This window comes from Drosophila suzukii (assembly GCF_043229965.1).
Source record: "Drosophila suzukii chromosome 2 unlocalized genomic scaffold, CBGP_Dsuzu_IsoJpt1.0 scf_2c, whole genome shotgun sequence".
Classification (NCBI taxonomy): Eukaryota; Metazoa; Arthropoda; class Insecta; order Diptera; family Drosophilidae; genus Drosophila; species Drosophila suzukii.
This window is the reverse complement of record NW_027255896.1, coordinates 11,641,892-11,658,127: the sequence shown is the minus strand read 5'-3', so window position 1 is coordinate 11,658,127 and position 16,236 is coordinate 11,641,892. Positions and strand designations below refer to the sequence as shown.

Genomic DNA, 16,236 nt, shown 5'->3' with positions numbered 1-16,236 from the left:
TTTGGAAACCCTTACGAGAACACGATAATAACGGGGGACTTCAACAGTTGACACCAAAGCTGGGGGTCGCCTACAAACAATAGGAAAGGAAATATTATATTCAAATACATCACTGAATAAAACCTACTCCTTCTTAACGACGGATCTCCTACCCACTTTTCAACACATAACTCGCTGACGCACGTTGATCTCACAATTAGTACTCCAACCATTTTCCATTACACATATCTCTGTTTGAGAATGTAATGGAAAGAGAAGGTTATGGACAGCCAAGATTTAAACTAGACGCAGCTGTCTGGTCACTTTTTTCGGCCCTTACGGCCCACATCCTAAGAACAAGTAGCAACGAAGTAAATCAAGAAGCAGCAAATATAATTAAAATTATAAGACAAAGTGCGAACATCTCTATTCCACAATCAAACCCCAGCTTTAACAGAAAGAAAACAGTCCCTTGTTGGAGTAAAAACCTACTCAAAACCAGACAGAGCTTGGAATCAGCTAAAACGATGTATAACTAATGAGAATATGATACACTTCAAGAAAACCAAGGCCCTGTTTAGAAAACATTTAAAAGAATAAAAAAAGATAGCACTACAAACTTTTACATCGGAAATTAGCCCAAACTCTACAACAGCTAGAATGTGGTCAAACATTAATACTTTTTGTGACAGGAAGCTAAGACATGACATTCACTGCATTTCCTCTCCAAATGATTCATCCCAAAACATAACTGGTAAATCGGAAATCGCTCGAACTTTTGCAATCTACTGGTCAGAACAAGCCCGACGAGAATTTTAGCACAGTTTTTCGACAGAAAAAAAGCCCAAATAGAATCGTCAACTACTCTCTTAGCACCGTGCTCAGAAGCATTGATGATAGCCGAAAACATCAATTTTATAGAGTTCTCCAGTGCGTTAAATTCCCTCAAAGGTAAAACTCCTGGCCGCGATAGAATAGCATACCCAATTTAAAGACCCTATCATATCCTTTAACTCGAAGACTCATAAACCTGTTCAACATTATCCTTAACAGCCACATACCGCAAATATTTAAAAACAGCACCCATTCACAAACCGAATTCCGTAAAGACAGCAGTAAGTTCATACCGCACCATATCCTTAAACCCTTGCATGGCAAAGGTCATGGATAAAATCGTTGCGAATAGGCTGTGGTGGTTTGCTACCAATTGCAAGCTCCTCGATAGCCGTCAACTTGGCTTTCGAAAAGGTATGTCGATATCTGAGTATCTAGCCCTGCTAGATTATCAGACTAACGCTGCCCTATCGACAAGAAGACATTTGTCAATAATAAGCTTGGACTTCGAAAAAGCATACGACAAAATTGGAATCCATACGATAGAAGACGAACTGATCAGATGGCGAATAGGTTCTAAAATTCTAAGATATGTTATTAACTTTCTCAGCAACAGAAGAATAAACATAAAAATTAAAAACGTATATTCAGAAGGCAAGCCTTTCCACAATGGCATACCACAAGGATCATTACACAATAAATTGTGCCGCACGATTGCTATTCACAAGGAGTTCAACTTCTTTTCCTATGCCGACGACTTCACTATAGTACGACAGATCAGCAAGAGGACCATGAACGCAAACATAAATGCACTTTTCACTGACATCCTAAACTGGTGTAGTTATTCTGGCGCGAAACTTTCCATCTCTACATGCAAGCACTTACACATATGCAGAAAACCCAATTGCAATTTCAAGATAAACTCGACCGCTTACCCTCTAAGCTCAAGCGACCACAAAACCAAGAGATACAGATGGAAGAAACACATTGACTCACTGACAGACCAAATCTCCAAGCGTCTCAACATCATAAAATTGTTGGCAAGCCGGAAATACAACTGCGATATAAGGACGCTTATAAGCCTCACAAATGCCCTTATAATGACCAAAATTGACTTCTGCCTCCCATTCCACACTGGTCCAAATGCCAAAAATTTTGGCAGAAATTCGAAAAAAGGAGTTACAGACCTGAAACTTGGTAGGCAATATTGTCATAGTATATGTTAAGCCTGAGAAAAAGTTTAGTCCGATTGGACCACGCCCTCTACGCCGCCCCATATAAGTTAATGTCCTTGAAAACTATAAATTCGAGTATATTTAAATCCGGTACATTGTCCAACAAAACTTGAACGTATATATAACTTTTTGAATAAACAATCTGACAATTCATTTCTCCCACCCCTTACCACTCTCCCACCAGACTCCCACCCCCAAAAATATTTAGCTTCCCAAAAAAAAAATATGTAAAACATCAATTAATATACATATATGTTATTTCTTTTAGTAAGGCATTTTTTAATATGATTTTTTTTTTATTATTTTGTTAATCATTTTCCACATCTAAATCGAAAGAATATATATCGATACATTCAGATGTGTCCAAGTCATCTTCCTTATCGTCATCATCTGCATTGACATTATTAAATAGGAAATTTACATTTGGAGCTCTTAAAAGCTCAAGAACTTCTGCTGGATAAGTGTGTTTTTTATTTTGCAACAGCCTTTGTTGAATATAAATGCTGGAAACCAGGGGATCCGATGAATCTAGCGCTCGGCAAAAAACGTCTGTCATGGTATTTATACGACTATTTTGTCTTGCATGTGAACGTCTATCTTTTTTATAAAACTTATTTCGGGCTTCCGATGCATTTTCAGCTAGGCAACCAAGTGGAAGGGAGGATGCGGCTATGATCTGAGCACCATGAGCAAGTACTTTATGTACCGTAGCTGACATTGGGTACCAAGGATACTTTTCCATGTATAAAGAGCCAGCTTTTTTACAGAAATTTTTAAATTTTTGAACATCAATTTCGAAGTTGCATGAAATGGTGATTAATATAATATAGAAGTCTCTTAAAACCTCCGGGTCGAAGCCAAGTATTGACGCAAATGTGTCGGTATTCAAAAATGCTTTTCTTGCTGTGTTCCCATCGTTTGTACTGCCGCTTCCGTTTGCCTTGGGCTTATCGACATGAAGTCCAAGAACCGCCCATAATTTGCCTTGAATTTCCACTTTCCGCGCAGACATTTTTTCTTTGTCTTCAGGGCCACGTACTTGCCATTTATTGATACCAATCCTATATCCAATTTTAAGAACAAATTCGAAAAACCGAATCCACGCGTGTAGAGGACTTACTCCGTATTCTAGCGCTTGTGGGCTTTTTGGAATAAAGTTATCCGACTCCAGATCAGTTATTGTCATAAATTGCATAGGCTTAGCTCCACAGATTGGGCAAGACTGGGTTGAATTAGTTCCAGTTAAGATATTCAGGACTTTTCCGTCAATTAAAGTCATTTTCAGCTCAAAACTTATGGTATAGCTTTGTTTGTTCGCATCTTCATATACCATCGGCAATAAATTTTGAATTTCCAAGTCCAAGTTTGCTTTCTCTTTTAAAATATGAGTCTTTGTTTCTTTAACGAACTCAATTTTAAGAGGCCTGCAAAATCGCACAGACTGCGGAGAGCGGTTCATCCAAATAACTCGACCTATCGAATCAACTAATTTTAGCGGGATTAGGGTTGTTACAAACAAAGACTGATCCAACGTGTCAGATGCATCCAATACGAAATTTTGTTTATAGAGACTTTGCCCAGTCGAACCGTCAAATCCATAACTAGCAATTAGTTTCATTTCAGAAATATCAGCATATATATTAAGCACTTCGCTTTGTAACAACATTATGCGTTCGACTATGTGCTTCAACAAGTTTTGTAAAGGAACAGACGCGACTGACTCTGTAATACATATTCCTTTAGGTCTACATTTTTCTTTTGCTGCAATCACTTTATTGTAGCTCGGATAAATGTCGCAATTCCGGTTTTTGCTATGTTGTCTTATGTTCATATATTGTCTTTTAGTAAAGCTGTTTTCTATTAGAAAATCTAAGGCTTCTTCTGGAGTATAAGGTACACGTTTAGCTTCCTTTTTTTCTTCTTCCACGTTTTTTAAATGCGCCTTCTTTGCAGCGACCGCTGCAGCATGGACAAGAAGATTTGCATTATTGCCATTGTCTGCCGAAACCTCTGCTGCTAATTTGCGCTTTAAGCGAGAACTACCATCGTCGTAGCATAACCGTGGACGTCCAACAGTTTTGGCGGATTCATCAACAAAGTTACATGCTTTTAATTGTAGTTGCATACGTGATGAAAGCCAACTTTGATGTTTCGTTTTAAATCTTGTAACCATTCGATTACATTTGTTTAAATGAAAATTTACATAAGCAACAAAGTTCTTAATTTTCTTTCGAATTGACTCCTCCATGATTTGGTTAAGCTTCCTGTGACTTTGCTGCAGCACAAAATTAGCGAGGCCTTCGGTTTGCCGATTATTTGCTAGCCAAAATTCAAGCATTTCAGCGTGACTCATGTCAATGTTGTCTGGAAAAAGTCAATTTTCAGGAAAACGGGCAAAAACGGGTCAATAAGATTAATATCCTCGTATTATATACATATTGAAGAACCACATGGTGTTAATAGTTACGACAATCCACGACAATCCAACATACTTTTATTCCACGAAACACAACAAGTTTGAGGTTAGAATCGCTAAAAACATCACTTTATAAAAACACATATAAACAAAGACACACCACATAAAACAAGTATTGCGTGATAACAATTATATTATAAATACCTTCAACTTCGTTTTCCATTTTAATTTGATTAAATATTCGAGGAATAACACAAAATACACCAGTTTCAAATGTGCTCTTATTTGCAAAGCATTCACAATCAAAGTTTGTGGTAAATGATCAGCTGACTTCCAGGGCTGCACAAATTTGCAGTGCTTCGATTTCAACAATACGACTATGCTTTTTAACTGCCCTAGTTAATATTCTATTGCAATAAAATATTATTTTTGCAAAACTCTTAAAAAAAAAATTTGAATTTCTGCCAAAATTTTTGGCATTTGGACCAGTGTGCATTCTACGGAAATTGCCCTGCTTCTTACTTTAAAAAACTAAAAGCCAATTACCATTCAGCCTTAAGGCTGGCTTTTGGAGCATTTCTCACCACTCCCATCAACAATCTCCTTTTCGACGCCCAATTGATGCCAATAGAGCTTAGGTTTGAAATGAGCATAGCAAAGATGTGCAAGGCATTACTGTTCGCAGCAAACACCCCAATACAAACCATCCAACAAAAAATAAAGATGTCGAAACGAAGACCCAGACTCCAATCAGTCTTACGTAAAGCATTCCAGTTTTCAAAAGATAGTGGCACATTTACGCCACCTATAAAACCATACAAACAGAAGACACCACCATGGTTTTTCTGAAAAGACACGGTGAACCTTTCTCTGCACCATACAACAACAAATGAGCATAGCAAAGATGTGCAAGGTATTACTGTTCGCAGCAAACACCCCAATACAAACCATCCAACAAAAAATAAAGATGTCGAAACGAAGACCCAGACTTAAATCAGTCTTACGTAAAGCATTCCAGTTTTCCAAAGATAATGGCACATTTACGCCACCGAAAAAACCATACAAACAGAAGACACCACCATGGTTTTTCTCAAAAGACACGGTGAACCTTTCTCTGCACCATACAACAAAGGCAATCACTCCGCCAACAATATACCAAAAAAATTTATATCTCTCAAGGAAAACTTCCATAACTACGGATTTATCTACACGGCGGTTCCAAATCTGCCCAAGGAGTATCCTAAAGCATCACGACAGAAACAACTGTAATTAAAACTGCCATTCTTCCGACACTCAGCTCAATTTATACTGCAGAGGTGGCAGCCATCTATGCTGCATGTAAATATGCTGACAAACAAAAGAAAAAAGTGGTTATCTGCTCCGATTCCCTGTCTGCTGTAACTTCAGTTACCAACACCAATAACCAATCTTTTTATACTGTTCGTATTCGAGACATCCTCAACCGCCACCAACCAAAAATTATATTACTGTGGATTCCAGGCCATAACAATATTCCTGGTAACGACGCAGCAGACCTAGCAGCAAAAGAAGCTCACAAGTTTCCACAGGTTATGGAAGCCAACTATAACTTCACAGACACACAGTTATACATTAAAAGTACTTTTAAGAAATAAATGGAATCGATCTGGCAAAACGCATCTAACCACTACAAATATTTCAACGAAAAAAAATTTTCAATCAAAGATTATACCATCTCATCTGAAGACAACATCAACCGCAGAGATCTTACAAAATTCTTGAGACTACGTTTTGGACATACAAGCACTGCGGTACGCGAAACAACGTGCGGCACTTTTTCCTAGAGTCTCTAATCCATGAAACTTCAAGAAGCAACACCCTCTCCATAAAATCACCTGATGGCCTATCCCCAAAATTCATCAATATCGTCAGCGCCAATAATTTTACCAAGGCCATACGCTTATATAACTATATATAAATTTTTTTAATAACTATATATAAATACACTTTTTCTGAAAATATGTAAATAACATCCTCCTTTTTTTTTTTTTTTGTAAAAGTGTATATTTATTTAGGATTAACAGGTATACTGCTACCTATGTGGCAGCTTGAGCAGGTTGTAAATATAGGGGATAACAAAGTGTTGGTATACAAGATTATACATTAATTTTTTTCATTTGATATTTAGTTAGACTAGGTGTTAAATATATCTTAATGGAAGGTCATGTGGGTGGTTTCTTTTCAGTCTTTTCAGTCTAGTTAGGATGAGAGCCAAGGCGTCTGAAGTAGTTTTCAGCATGCGTACGACAAACATCGCCTATCTTTGGGATTTTGAGATCTCTTTCAATATCTCTGGTTCGCATGTACCAGGGGGCATTACACATCGATCTTATAATCTTGCTTTGCGCTACTCGTATTTTGTTTAGATTCGTCTTAGACGCTATGCCGTAGACTTGTAACGCATACTTCCAGATTGGACTGAGAATCGATTTATAAATTCGAACTTTGTGGGACAAAGAGAGCTTTTTTCTTGACGAAAGAAGCCAGGACATACTTGCTGCCTTTGAAAGCACGGACTGCTTGATCATGGTTGTGTGCCTCTGGAATGTGAGTCCTCTATCCAAAATCACACCAAGGTACTTATAGTAGGACTCGTGTCGAAGTACAGAACCGAACATGGAAATGCCTGGGCAGTTCTTTGGCCTTGTGGAGAATGTGACGCAAGCACATTTGCTGCAGTTTATGCCTATATTCCATTCTGTTGTCCATTTTTCAAAACGTGATACGTACTCCTGCAGGCCCAAGGTTGCAATGTCTATGCTTGGACTCCTGACCATAACCGCTGTGTCGTCGGCGTATGTTGCGATGAGCATGTCATCATCGTCAACTTCGGTACAATCCCACGAATCTGGCATATCTGACGTATACAGTGAGTAAAGTGTCGGACCTAGTACACTGCCTTGAGGTACACCCGCTGAGATTGGACGTTTTGACGACTTTTCACCATCGACAACAACACTAAATTTCCTTTCCGATAGGAAGCTCTGAATGAGGAGGAAAAGCTGTGACCCTAGCTTAAGGCCCAGTAGCTATAGCTAGAATAAGTGGTTTGTGGCAATTTGCAATTGTCCCAAAACCGAAGCTATAATTTGTTTCATATTATTTTCCAAACAATTTTCCGATCGTTTTTATGGCAGCTATATTATATAGTCGTCCGATTTTGATGAAGTAAATTTCGAAATTCAGAACTAATTACAAAATGTTATTTCCAAGCGTAGGAGGTTATATGTTAAAAAACACCGAAGCTATAATTTGTTTCATATTATTTTCCTACCAATTTTCCGATCGTTCCTATGGCAGCTATATGATATAGTCGTCCGATTTCGATAAAATTAAATTCGAAATTCAGAACTAATTAAAAAATGTTATTTTCAAGCGTTGGAGGTTATATGTTGAAAAACACCGAAGCTATAATTTGTTTCATATTATTTTTCCACCAATTTTACGACCGTTCCTATGGCAGCTATATGATATAGTCTTCCGATTTAATAAAATTAAATTCGAAATTCAAAACTAATTAAAAAATGTTATTTCCAAGCTTAGGAGCTTATATGCTAAAAAAACACCAAAGATATAATTTTTTAAATTTGTTATTCCTATTATTCCTATGGGAGCTATAAGATATAGTTGTCCGATCCGGCTGGTTCCGACTTATATACTACCTGCAAAAGATATAAGACTTTTGGGAAAGTTTTAGCCCGATAGCTTCAAAACTAAGAGACTAGTTTGCGTAGAAACGGAAGGACAGACGGACATGGCTGGATCGACTCGTCTAGTGATGCTGATCAAGAATATATAAACTTTATGGGGTCGGAAACGTCTCCTTCACTGCGTTGCAAACTTCTGACTGAAATCAATATACCCTCTGCAAGGGTATAAAAAAGGTTGTTCGAAAACGTTAATCAATTTTTTTTATTGCTAGAAAAAAAAATTGGTAATTATGTATATTGAAACTAAATGGCCGAACCAACAAGAACCAATTTGAATCATATTAAAATACCTTATACAATAACCGCAATCACGTTTTATTTATTATTTATTTATTTATTAAAATAAAACTCACAAAATAAAAGTCATGGTGGATTGGCTAACACTGAACAATTTGGAGCTCATTGGAGTTCTTGATTGTTTTGGAAAATATTTTTTAGTAAATGATTTTTTTAGTAAAAAAATTTGAAACAATAATTATTTTCGGTCCCTGCTTTAGAGAATACGATTTAAGTACTCTTAACTTTTCAGAGTTCGGCCTGGGAATCAAGGTCTACGAGAAGTTGGGAATTAGAAATAACACAATAGAGAACATTTTTAAAGTTATTGTTGCACACTTTTGTGTGGAAGGCTTACGTTAGGATAACTATTTTTAATAGTTAATCAACTATTTACCATTGTAATAACAAAATACTCACAACACGTGAATGTAACTATGTTAATACTGGCTTGGCTACTAAATAGTAAACAAAGCAAAAACAAATAAAAGTACTACCATTCTCAATAGTAAAAAGTAAACTCTCTGCATTAGTCAATTTTACGAACCCAATTATTTTGTGTAAAGCGAATATCGAAGTAAAAGCAAAGTACGCCAAAATTTGCTTTCGGTTTCAAGAAACACTGACAGATGTTATGAAGTTTATTTTTGTAAACAAGAAGCCATAATTGTAATAAACAAAAAGAAGGTTAAGGCATTCCAAATTGACAATAAGACCTAGATTCGACACAAAGACTCCGACAATTTTCTCAAGCCAGCGGTATCGTGCGATGATTAACTACTCTGCAGACGCCGCAACAATACGGTATTTCAAAAACAGAAAACAGCCAACCCAGCAAAACCCAACTGGTCGAAATGGCCAGGTGTGCGATGATACAATCAGGAGCGCCATCTTTGTTTTGGGCTGAGGTGATCAGCACGGCATGTTACATTCGTGACAGATGCCCAACGAATGCACTTTCTAGCTTTTAACCATACTCGTTCTGAAAATCAACAATTTTCTTAGTAATTTACATGCTCACGTGTGGAACAAAAGCGATTGCGTTCATAAAAGTCGTAGGCAAGAGCAAGCTCGAGTCGAGATCCGAAAAACGTGTTTTTCTTTGATACGCTAACGTATCGACTGTATTACCCAAAAAGGATTTCCATAACATCGAGCTAAGATGTTAAATTTATGCATTTGTCAGGTTTCAAAATAAGTACCAGAAGATCTAAGATCGAAGACGAAGATTCGAATGGAATTTACATTGAGATGATCTGCAGCGAATCAGACTCACAAGATGAGTCCTTAAGCGATGACGTCACTGGCAAAATACTAAAAACCGGACAGCGTGGGAGACCGCGAAAAAGATATCAAGCAGTACGAAAAGATCGTAATATAGATGCACAAGAAAACGATTATGGCGATCCAAGTATTACTGATAACTCTCTTGAGGATGTGTTCGAGGAGTGCGAAATGACATTTTCGGCGGCTGCAGGAGATTTATTGATATTCAAGAAAGCGCAAAGTTCAGGAGACGCGGTCTACTAGGCACGAGTAGTCTAGTCAACAGCATCTGGAAAGTCGAAGAATGTCTAGATAATCGAAAGGAAACAGGATGGTTTTCCATACCGAGGACGGCAGAAAAAAGGATCGTTTAGTAGTGTACTAGGATTTCTTAGAAATTTACCTGTATCTAGGTTTACGTCTGCCAGGCTGTTGGCGACAATCTCCGCTGAATGTGGCAAGGAAACAAATGAGATGGATGTAGTCATCGCCTGCCTTAGTGGCGAGCTTGAGGAAAAGTATTCATGGATATTCAGGACCATTTAAACGAGTTCATAAGAAAAACTACATCATGGCGCACCAATTGGACCTTTAAAGCGAGTCTCGAATCCCGTTTGCTTAATAAAGAAAGCTTTGTACGGACTCCGCCGATCGGGATTACGTTGGTATTGCAAGCTCACAGCTAAGTTAAAGGAAATCGGTCTTCAGCCAACTGAACGAAATTCGTGCTTGTTTGAAAAACTACAGGAAGATAAACCTTTGCTGGTTACGATCTACGTAGACGATTTATTGTTGGCGTCGAATCATCCCGAATGGCTGCGAGAGACAAAGGAACATCTAATAAATTCAAATCAAAGGCTTTGGAGTAGTGAAACGTACCTGGTCACTTTATTCGAGCAAAGTGACGAAAACCAAACTGTTTTTATATGTGAAGAAAAGTACGTTGGTGCCATCCTTAAACAATATGGAATGTTAGAATGCAAGCCGGCATTAACTCCGATGGAGTCTAAGTCAACTCTAAAACGACCAGCTGAGCCAAACGAAAATGGGACTAAAAGGTATATAATTGGTTCTCTAATGTTTCTTGCAGTCTCAACGCGACAAGAAATCGGGTGTGCTGTGAATTTTATTAGTCATTTCAAATTCACCTTAACCAGTGAGCACTGGAAGGCATCGAAACGACTCTTTGACTCTTCAATTGAAAAACTAGAGAAGACCTTTACGGCGTCGTAGATGTAGATTCGGGCTCCAATTTATTGGATCATCGTTCGTACTCTGAAGCGGCAATAAGCTGTGGGGTTAGAAACTAACGAACAGTTGCTTTATCAAGCACCGAGTCGACGTACTTGGCTATGTAAGAAGCAGGCCCGGATTGGCACTAGTTACGAATTAGTCCGTGTCCTTCATGACAACCAATGTTCCCAGAAACTGGTCAAAGGCTTCGGATTTCATCCTCGAACCAAGAATATTGACTTACGTCACCACTTTATTCAGGAGAAACATATAAGTGGCGGTATTTTGGTCGAATATTTGTAAATGGAGCGTATGCCAGCAGACGTCCTTTCCAAGAAATTAAGCAGCAACAAACACAAAGAATGTATAACTTCCCTAGGTGTAACTAGTATTTAGATTTGCGATTGGTACTTTAAGGGGTGTGTTCAAACGTGCTTTTCACCTCATTATATGACAAATTACCATTCAGGCAACTATTTCATTAAGTTCGATCTGGCGCCTCTGTTTACTTTTTCGCCATATTTGTTGTTCTTATACTTTGTACCTTTGTCATTTATTCGCTTCAAGTTCCCGGCTTATTAAAGACGACGCATATGGATTGTATATGGATTTTTGGGCAAGTTCAAGCAGTTTTTAAATAAATAGCTCTACATTGGTTCTAGTTGGGTGCTTGGGCGAAAATGCTTTAAAGGCACGAAATAAAATGTACAAAATAGGACCCACTACCACAGACAAAAATAGTCGAATTGCGACCGTATGTCTGACCTTTTTAACAGAGTAATCAATTCCTCAAATTTTTAATTATTGAGCGTGTGTTTAGGCTAGGTTAGGTTAGGGCGGCAGTCGGACTATGGTCCGACACACTTAGACCTCTATGGGTCCATTGTGATACCGCATGATATCGTTTTTCCTTCTCTAGGGTCCCGCCTCTAGTAGTTTCAACCTGTGTTAAGCTGATCAGCTTGTCTTCCACCCGGAAGATTTAATAAAGGCACTTATGTTTTTGAGATTAATCTCCGATATTTCGGTAAGATCGTCGATGAAGGGTCTTATTAAGTTATTAAGTGTTTCAGTCTGAGTCTGCATAGGGCTGTGCAGAAGCAGAGAAGGTCTTCTACCGTTTCCACTTCTTCCTCATCCCTGCAGCTTCTGCAGAAATCATTTTGCGGGGCATTTAGCCTGCCGGCATGTGCGCCAACCAGCCAGTGGCCTGTAAGAGCTTGATCCAACATGCCACACTCTGTGAGGCTGAGTTTGAGTAATTCCGAGGTTTTTTTTGTTGTTTATCACAGGTTATGTATGGTGAGAGATACGACACTGTGGTGCGTTTTGCCAATGGGTGTTGGCTGGTGAGTTAAAGTAGTTTTTTTATATTTAGCTTGCAAGTTGCCATGGGCATACCGACATTCTCCTCTCCTGGGCGGAGAGGCTTGGTGGTGCCCTGCCTGGCTAACTCGTCTGCTATGCAGTTGCATACGATGTCCCGGTGACCCGGAACCCATATTAGGCTGATAGTAAACTGATTTGCCATCTCGTGGAGAGATCTGCGAGAGTCTGCTATTTTACGGGAGTTGGTGGTTGTCGAGTACATCGATTTAATAGCCGCTTGGCTATCACTATATATGTTTAGGTGTCCTCTTTGGAGGCTTATGTTCCCTAAACATTTAGTGCTTCCTTTATAGCGTGGACCTCCGCTTGGAAGACGTTACAGTGGTCCGGGAGCCTGAATGACTTCCTGATATCTAATTGTTCGGAGTAAACGCAGATTGCGTCCGTCGTGCCCGGTCGACCCTGCTCTTATTCATCTCTGTCTGGAATCAGGGCCTCAAAGGGTGTGTGACTATATTCAATGGATTTGCATAGATCCGTTATCTTCGGAATCGATTTATCATGCTGGAGAATTTTAGCATGGCCATAAAATGGGGCTTTCCACTGCCCGGTGTCCGTCAGTCGAATAGCTGCCGATTTGGCCCTTTCCATGCCTGCTAAGTCCAGGCTAGGGAGGTTCAAGATCGCACTCAGCTCTTCATTCGGGGTGGTTCGAAGGGCTCCACTAATACACCAAGCCGCTATTCGCTGTACTTTGTTTAGAGGAGTCTTCTTCCTTCTGTCTGTTACATACTTTCCGACGAATCTAGTATACTCCTTTGCTCTACGGGTAACGGGTATAATTACTAAACTACAAAATACCAGAAATTTATTAACTCACTAGAGACCGAAGGGGTTTCTGTAAAAATAATCACTATTGTATTAATGCAATCACTATGGATATTGAAACAAGAAAATAAATTTCTTGTGTTTACATTTACCTTCCATATTAATCAAGTTTTAAAAAATAAACAAAAACAAATGAAAATAATAACAAACAGTATATGAACTATAATTGTAAATAACGGAAATAACAACAAAAAATAAACAAAAATAAAGGAAAATAATAATAAACAGTAAATAAACCATAATTTTAAATAATAAAAAAAATAAATAAAATAATACAAATAACACAAATGAATTTTTTTTGTTACTCGAACCAGGACAGGTAAATTTAAAAAAAAAGATATTGAAAGGGCCGTCGCAATAAATATGCCCGATTCATTATACAATTAAGGACTGAACAGCTCCTTAACAAAAAAAACTAAAAATCAAAATTTAAAAAAAATGCAAACATGGAACTTCCTTTTTTTTCAAAATAAGAAATGACCACTGCTTTTCTCCTAAACAGTTGTTGAAAATCTTTTTATGCTAAATTAAATAAATATATACCTAGAAGAATTCATTGGCTAAATAAAAAAACTGTAACTATCTTGCAATTCCCTTCCATTAATAAAAATTTCACCTTCTACCTCTTCAAAAGATTCTATTTGAATTGAAAATTCATCTCCTACAAAACTTAAACTATCTGGCTTTCTATCTCCAATCGTGCAGTCGTTCAATTTAAGATTCCTGCCTTCTAATTTTACTTGTTCTTCTGCTGGGACTACGTATTTTTCATGGACTGTCTTCCTAGTTTTTTGTTCTAAGATAAAGGATTTTTTTCTAAAACATTTTTTAAGGAGATGCACGTAATTCTTAAAGGAGTAAGAAGATCCTGAAAACGGATTTCCGACTTGATTGATTGTAAGTTACTCTGATTGCTCCAAAGTCAATGGGGAAATTTTCAACAAATAGATTTAATATTTGTTGACCATTTTTAACATTATTTTTCCGTTGCTTTTGCGAACAGAGCAGTCTGTATGCGCAGTGCAATAAAAATAAATATCTTTGAGAGCTACAATACCGGTGTATAATAAGAACTGCCTGAACTCAGTGATTTCCCAGTTAGGAAGCTCTAACAATGTCCGCGGCTTCCTTGCAAATACTGTTTTGGTTTTGTTTTGAAACTTTATATATAACTTTATTATAATAAATTCGTTCTAAAAATTTGCGCATTACCCCCAACTTGGGTTATCATACGAACACCAAGCGTTTCAGAAGCGGACGGACTATTCAAATAACCTGTGCTGTGATGGTTTGGGTAAATTATATTCGCAAAGTCTTCATCAGTAATTAACTCACTAGCAACAGCACTGCATGTTAATGTATCATCTACTTTGCGACCAACCTGAAGACAATTGGTAAAGCCGTGACTGGATGTATGTCCAGGGCTTCCTGTAACAAATGCCCTTGCAGGGGGATCACAAACCACTGCCCTAAGTTTTAACTTTACTTTTTTTTGTTTGAGATTGTAAGTCCGTTTATAAAAAGATCGGACAATTCACTAGTAAATTTTTACATGTATTGAACACAATTAGATGGCTTATTTGTAGCTGAAAAAACTCCTACTGGAAAGACCGGGCATTTATTAATATTATTAACACAAACTAAAATAGGCGACAATTGTGCACGAGAGCTTTTAGTTAAAGGAAGAACGCGTAAGGATGTTTTCCCAGCCAGGATATGCGCAGGGGTTGGCAAGGGCCTCCACAAAATATTTATAAATTTACAGTGGCCAAGTGGGTTAATCGAGTGAATTTTGAAGCGTGGTCTTTATAATTAGGAGAGGAAATCGAACCAAAAAGGTACGTTACTAGACCTAAGACCGGTTACCGAGTTCGGGCAGACCCTGGACTTGGTAAACGGCTATCGTAGAAAACTCGGGCGGACCCAGGGTTTCGCTACTAACTACTACGATAAAACTCGGGCGGACTCAGGGTTTCGCTACTAATTACGATAAAACTCGGGCGCACCCAGGGTTTTATTACTTATAATTACGATAAAACTCGGGCAGACTCAGGGTTTCGGTACTAATTACGATAAAACTCGGGCAGACCCAGGGTTTTATTACTAATTACGATAAAACTCGGGCGGACCCAAGGTTTTATTACTAATTACGATAAAACTCGGGCGGACCCAGGGTTTCGCTACTAATAACTACGATAAAACTCGGGCGGACCCAGGGATTTATTAATAACTACGATAAAACTCGGGCGGACCCAGGGTTTTATTACCAATTACGATAAAACTCGGGCGGACCCGGTGTTTTACTAATTACGATAAAACTCTGGCGGACCCAGGGTTTTATTACCAATTACAATAAAACTCGGGCGGACCCAGGGTTTTATCGATATCTAGGATAAACTCTATTAACGGCCGATACGTTAGTTAATTACGCGTAGGGGTTACGGTTCCGTTACGTTTGATCGATTCTCGGGCTAGGGCTATTATCATTCGTTATAATTAATTTATTTATTCGACGGGCTTGATAGAGACGGGTCGAAAGTCAAGGAAAAGGAATACACACTCGTTGTCAAATTTATAATGCATTAAATTTGTTTTTATTCACCGTAGGCTTCTCTCGCCTTCTCGTCTCGTTCACATAACTTCCCAAATCTCTGTCTACAGTTTTTTTTTTGTTCTAATCGCGTTTCTTGCTGCACCAGTAAAAATCCTGCACGACTATACCGTTTCGCTTACCGACTAATTGCCACTTATCTCGTCTCCCTAAGTCGGTCTATCCGGCTCCGATGTTCGCGTGTCAATCCTCTTGAGTTCCTTCAGTTTTTTTCGTTCTCCTGCCCTTGGCCTTTCCGATCTCACTATTTTCTCACCACGCAGTCGCAGTGGTGAACTTCTCGGCAAGTTCGAGACTCTCTTTTCTCCGTTTGGCAACAGCAACTCCTCTGCTCTGCCACGCTCGCTTTTCGATATTTCCTCTCGCTCTCCGTTGTCGTCGACCGCGCAGTCGCTTTGCGTTCCGTTTAGGTCGTTCGGT

General features: G+C 38.5%; 1 protein-coding gene and 2 long non-coding RNA genes across 14 annotated transcripts in view; 2 read left to right on the top strand and 1 right to left on the bottom strand.

Annotated features, from left to right (window-relative positions):
- sxc (O-linked N-acetylglucosamine (GlcNAc) transferase sxc) overlaps nt 1-16,236 on the top strand; it is a 247,116-nt gene that overhangs the window by 115,978 nt on the left and 114,902 nt on the right. The gene's annotated exons all lie outside the window — the stretch shown is intronic.
- LOC136117242 (uncharacterized) lies at nt 2,288-4,958 on the bottom strand. 4 transcript variants are annotated; one of them, XR_011605466.1, is made up of 3 exons: nt 4,669-4,823; nt 3,740-4,412; nt 2,288-2,759 (listed from the first exon to the last, which is right to left on the bottom strand). It is a non-coding gene; the product is annotated as an uncharacterized lncRNA (long non-coding RNA). The 4 variants fall into 4 exon arrangements; XR_010654649.1 differs by lacking the exon at nt 2,288-2,759 and having other exon boundaries at nt 3,742-4,592; nt 4,669-4,958; XR_010654653.1 differs by lacking the exon at nt 2,288-2,759 and having other exon boundaries at nt 3,742-4,580; nt 4,669-4,958.
- LOC136117353 (uncharacterized) lies at nt 2,464-4,263 on the top strand. The gene is made up of 2 exons (XR_011605465.1): nt 2,464-2,605; nt 2,688-4,263. It is a non-coding gene; the product is annotated as an uncharacterized lncRNA (long non-coding RNA).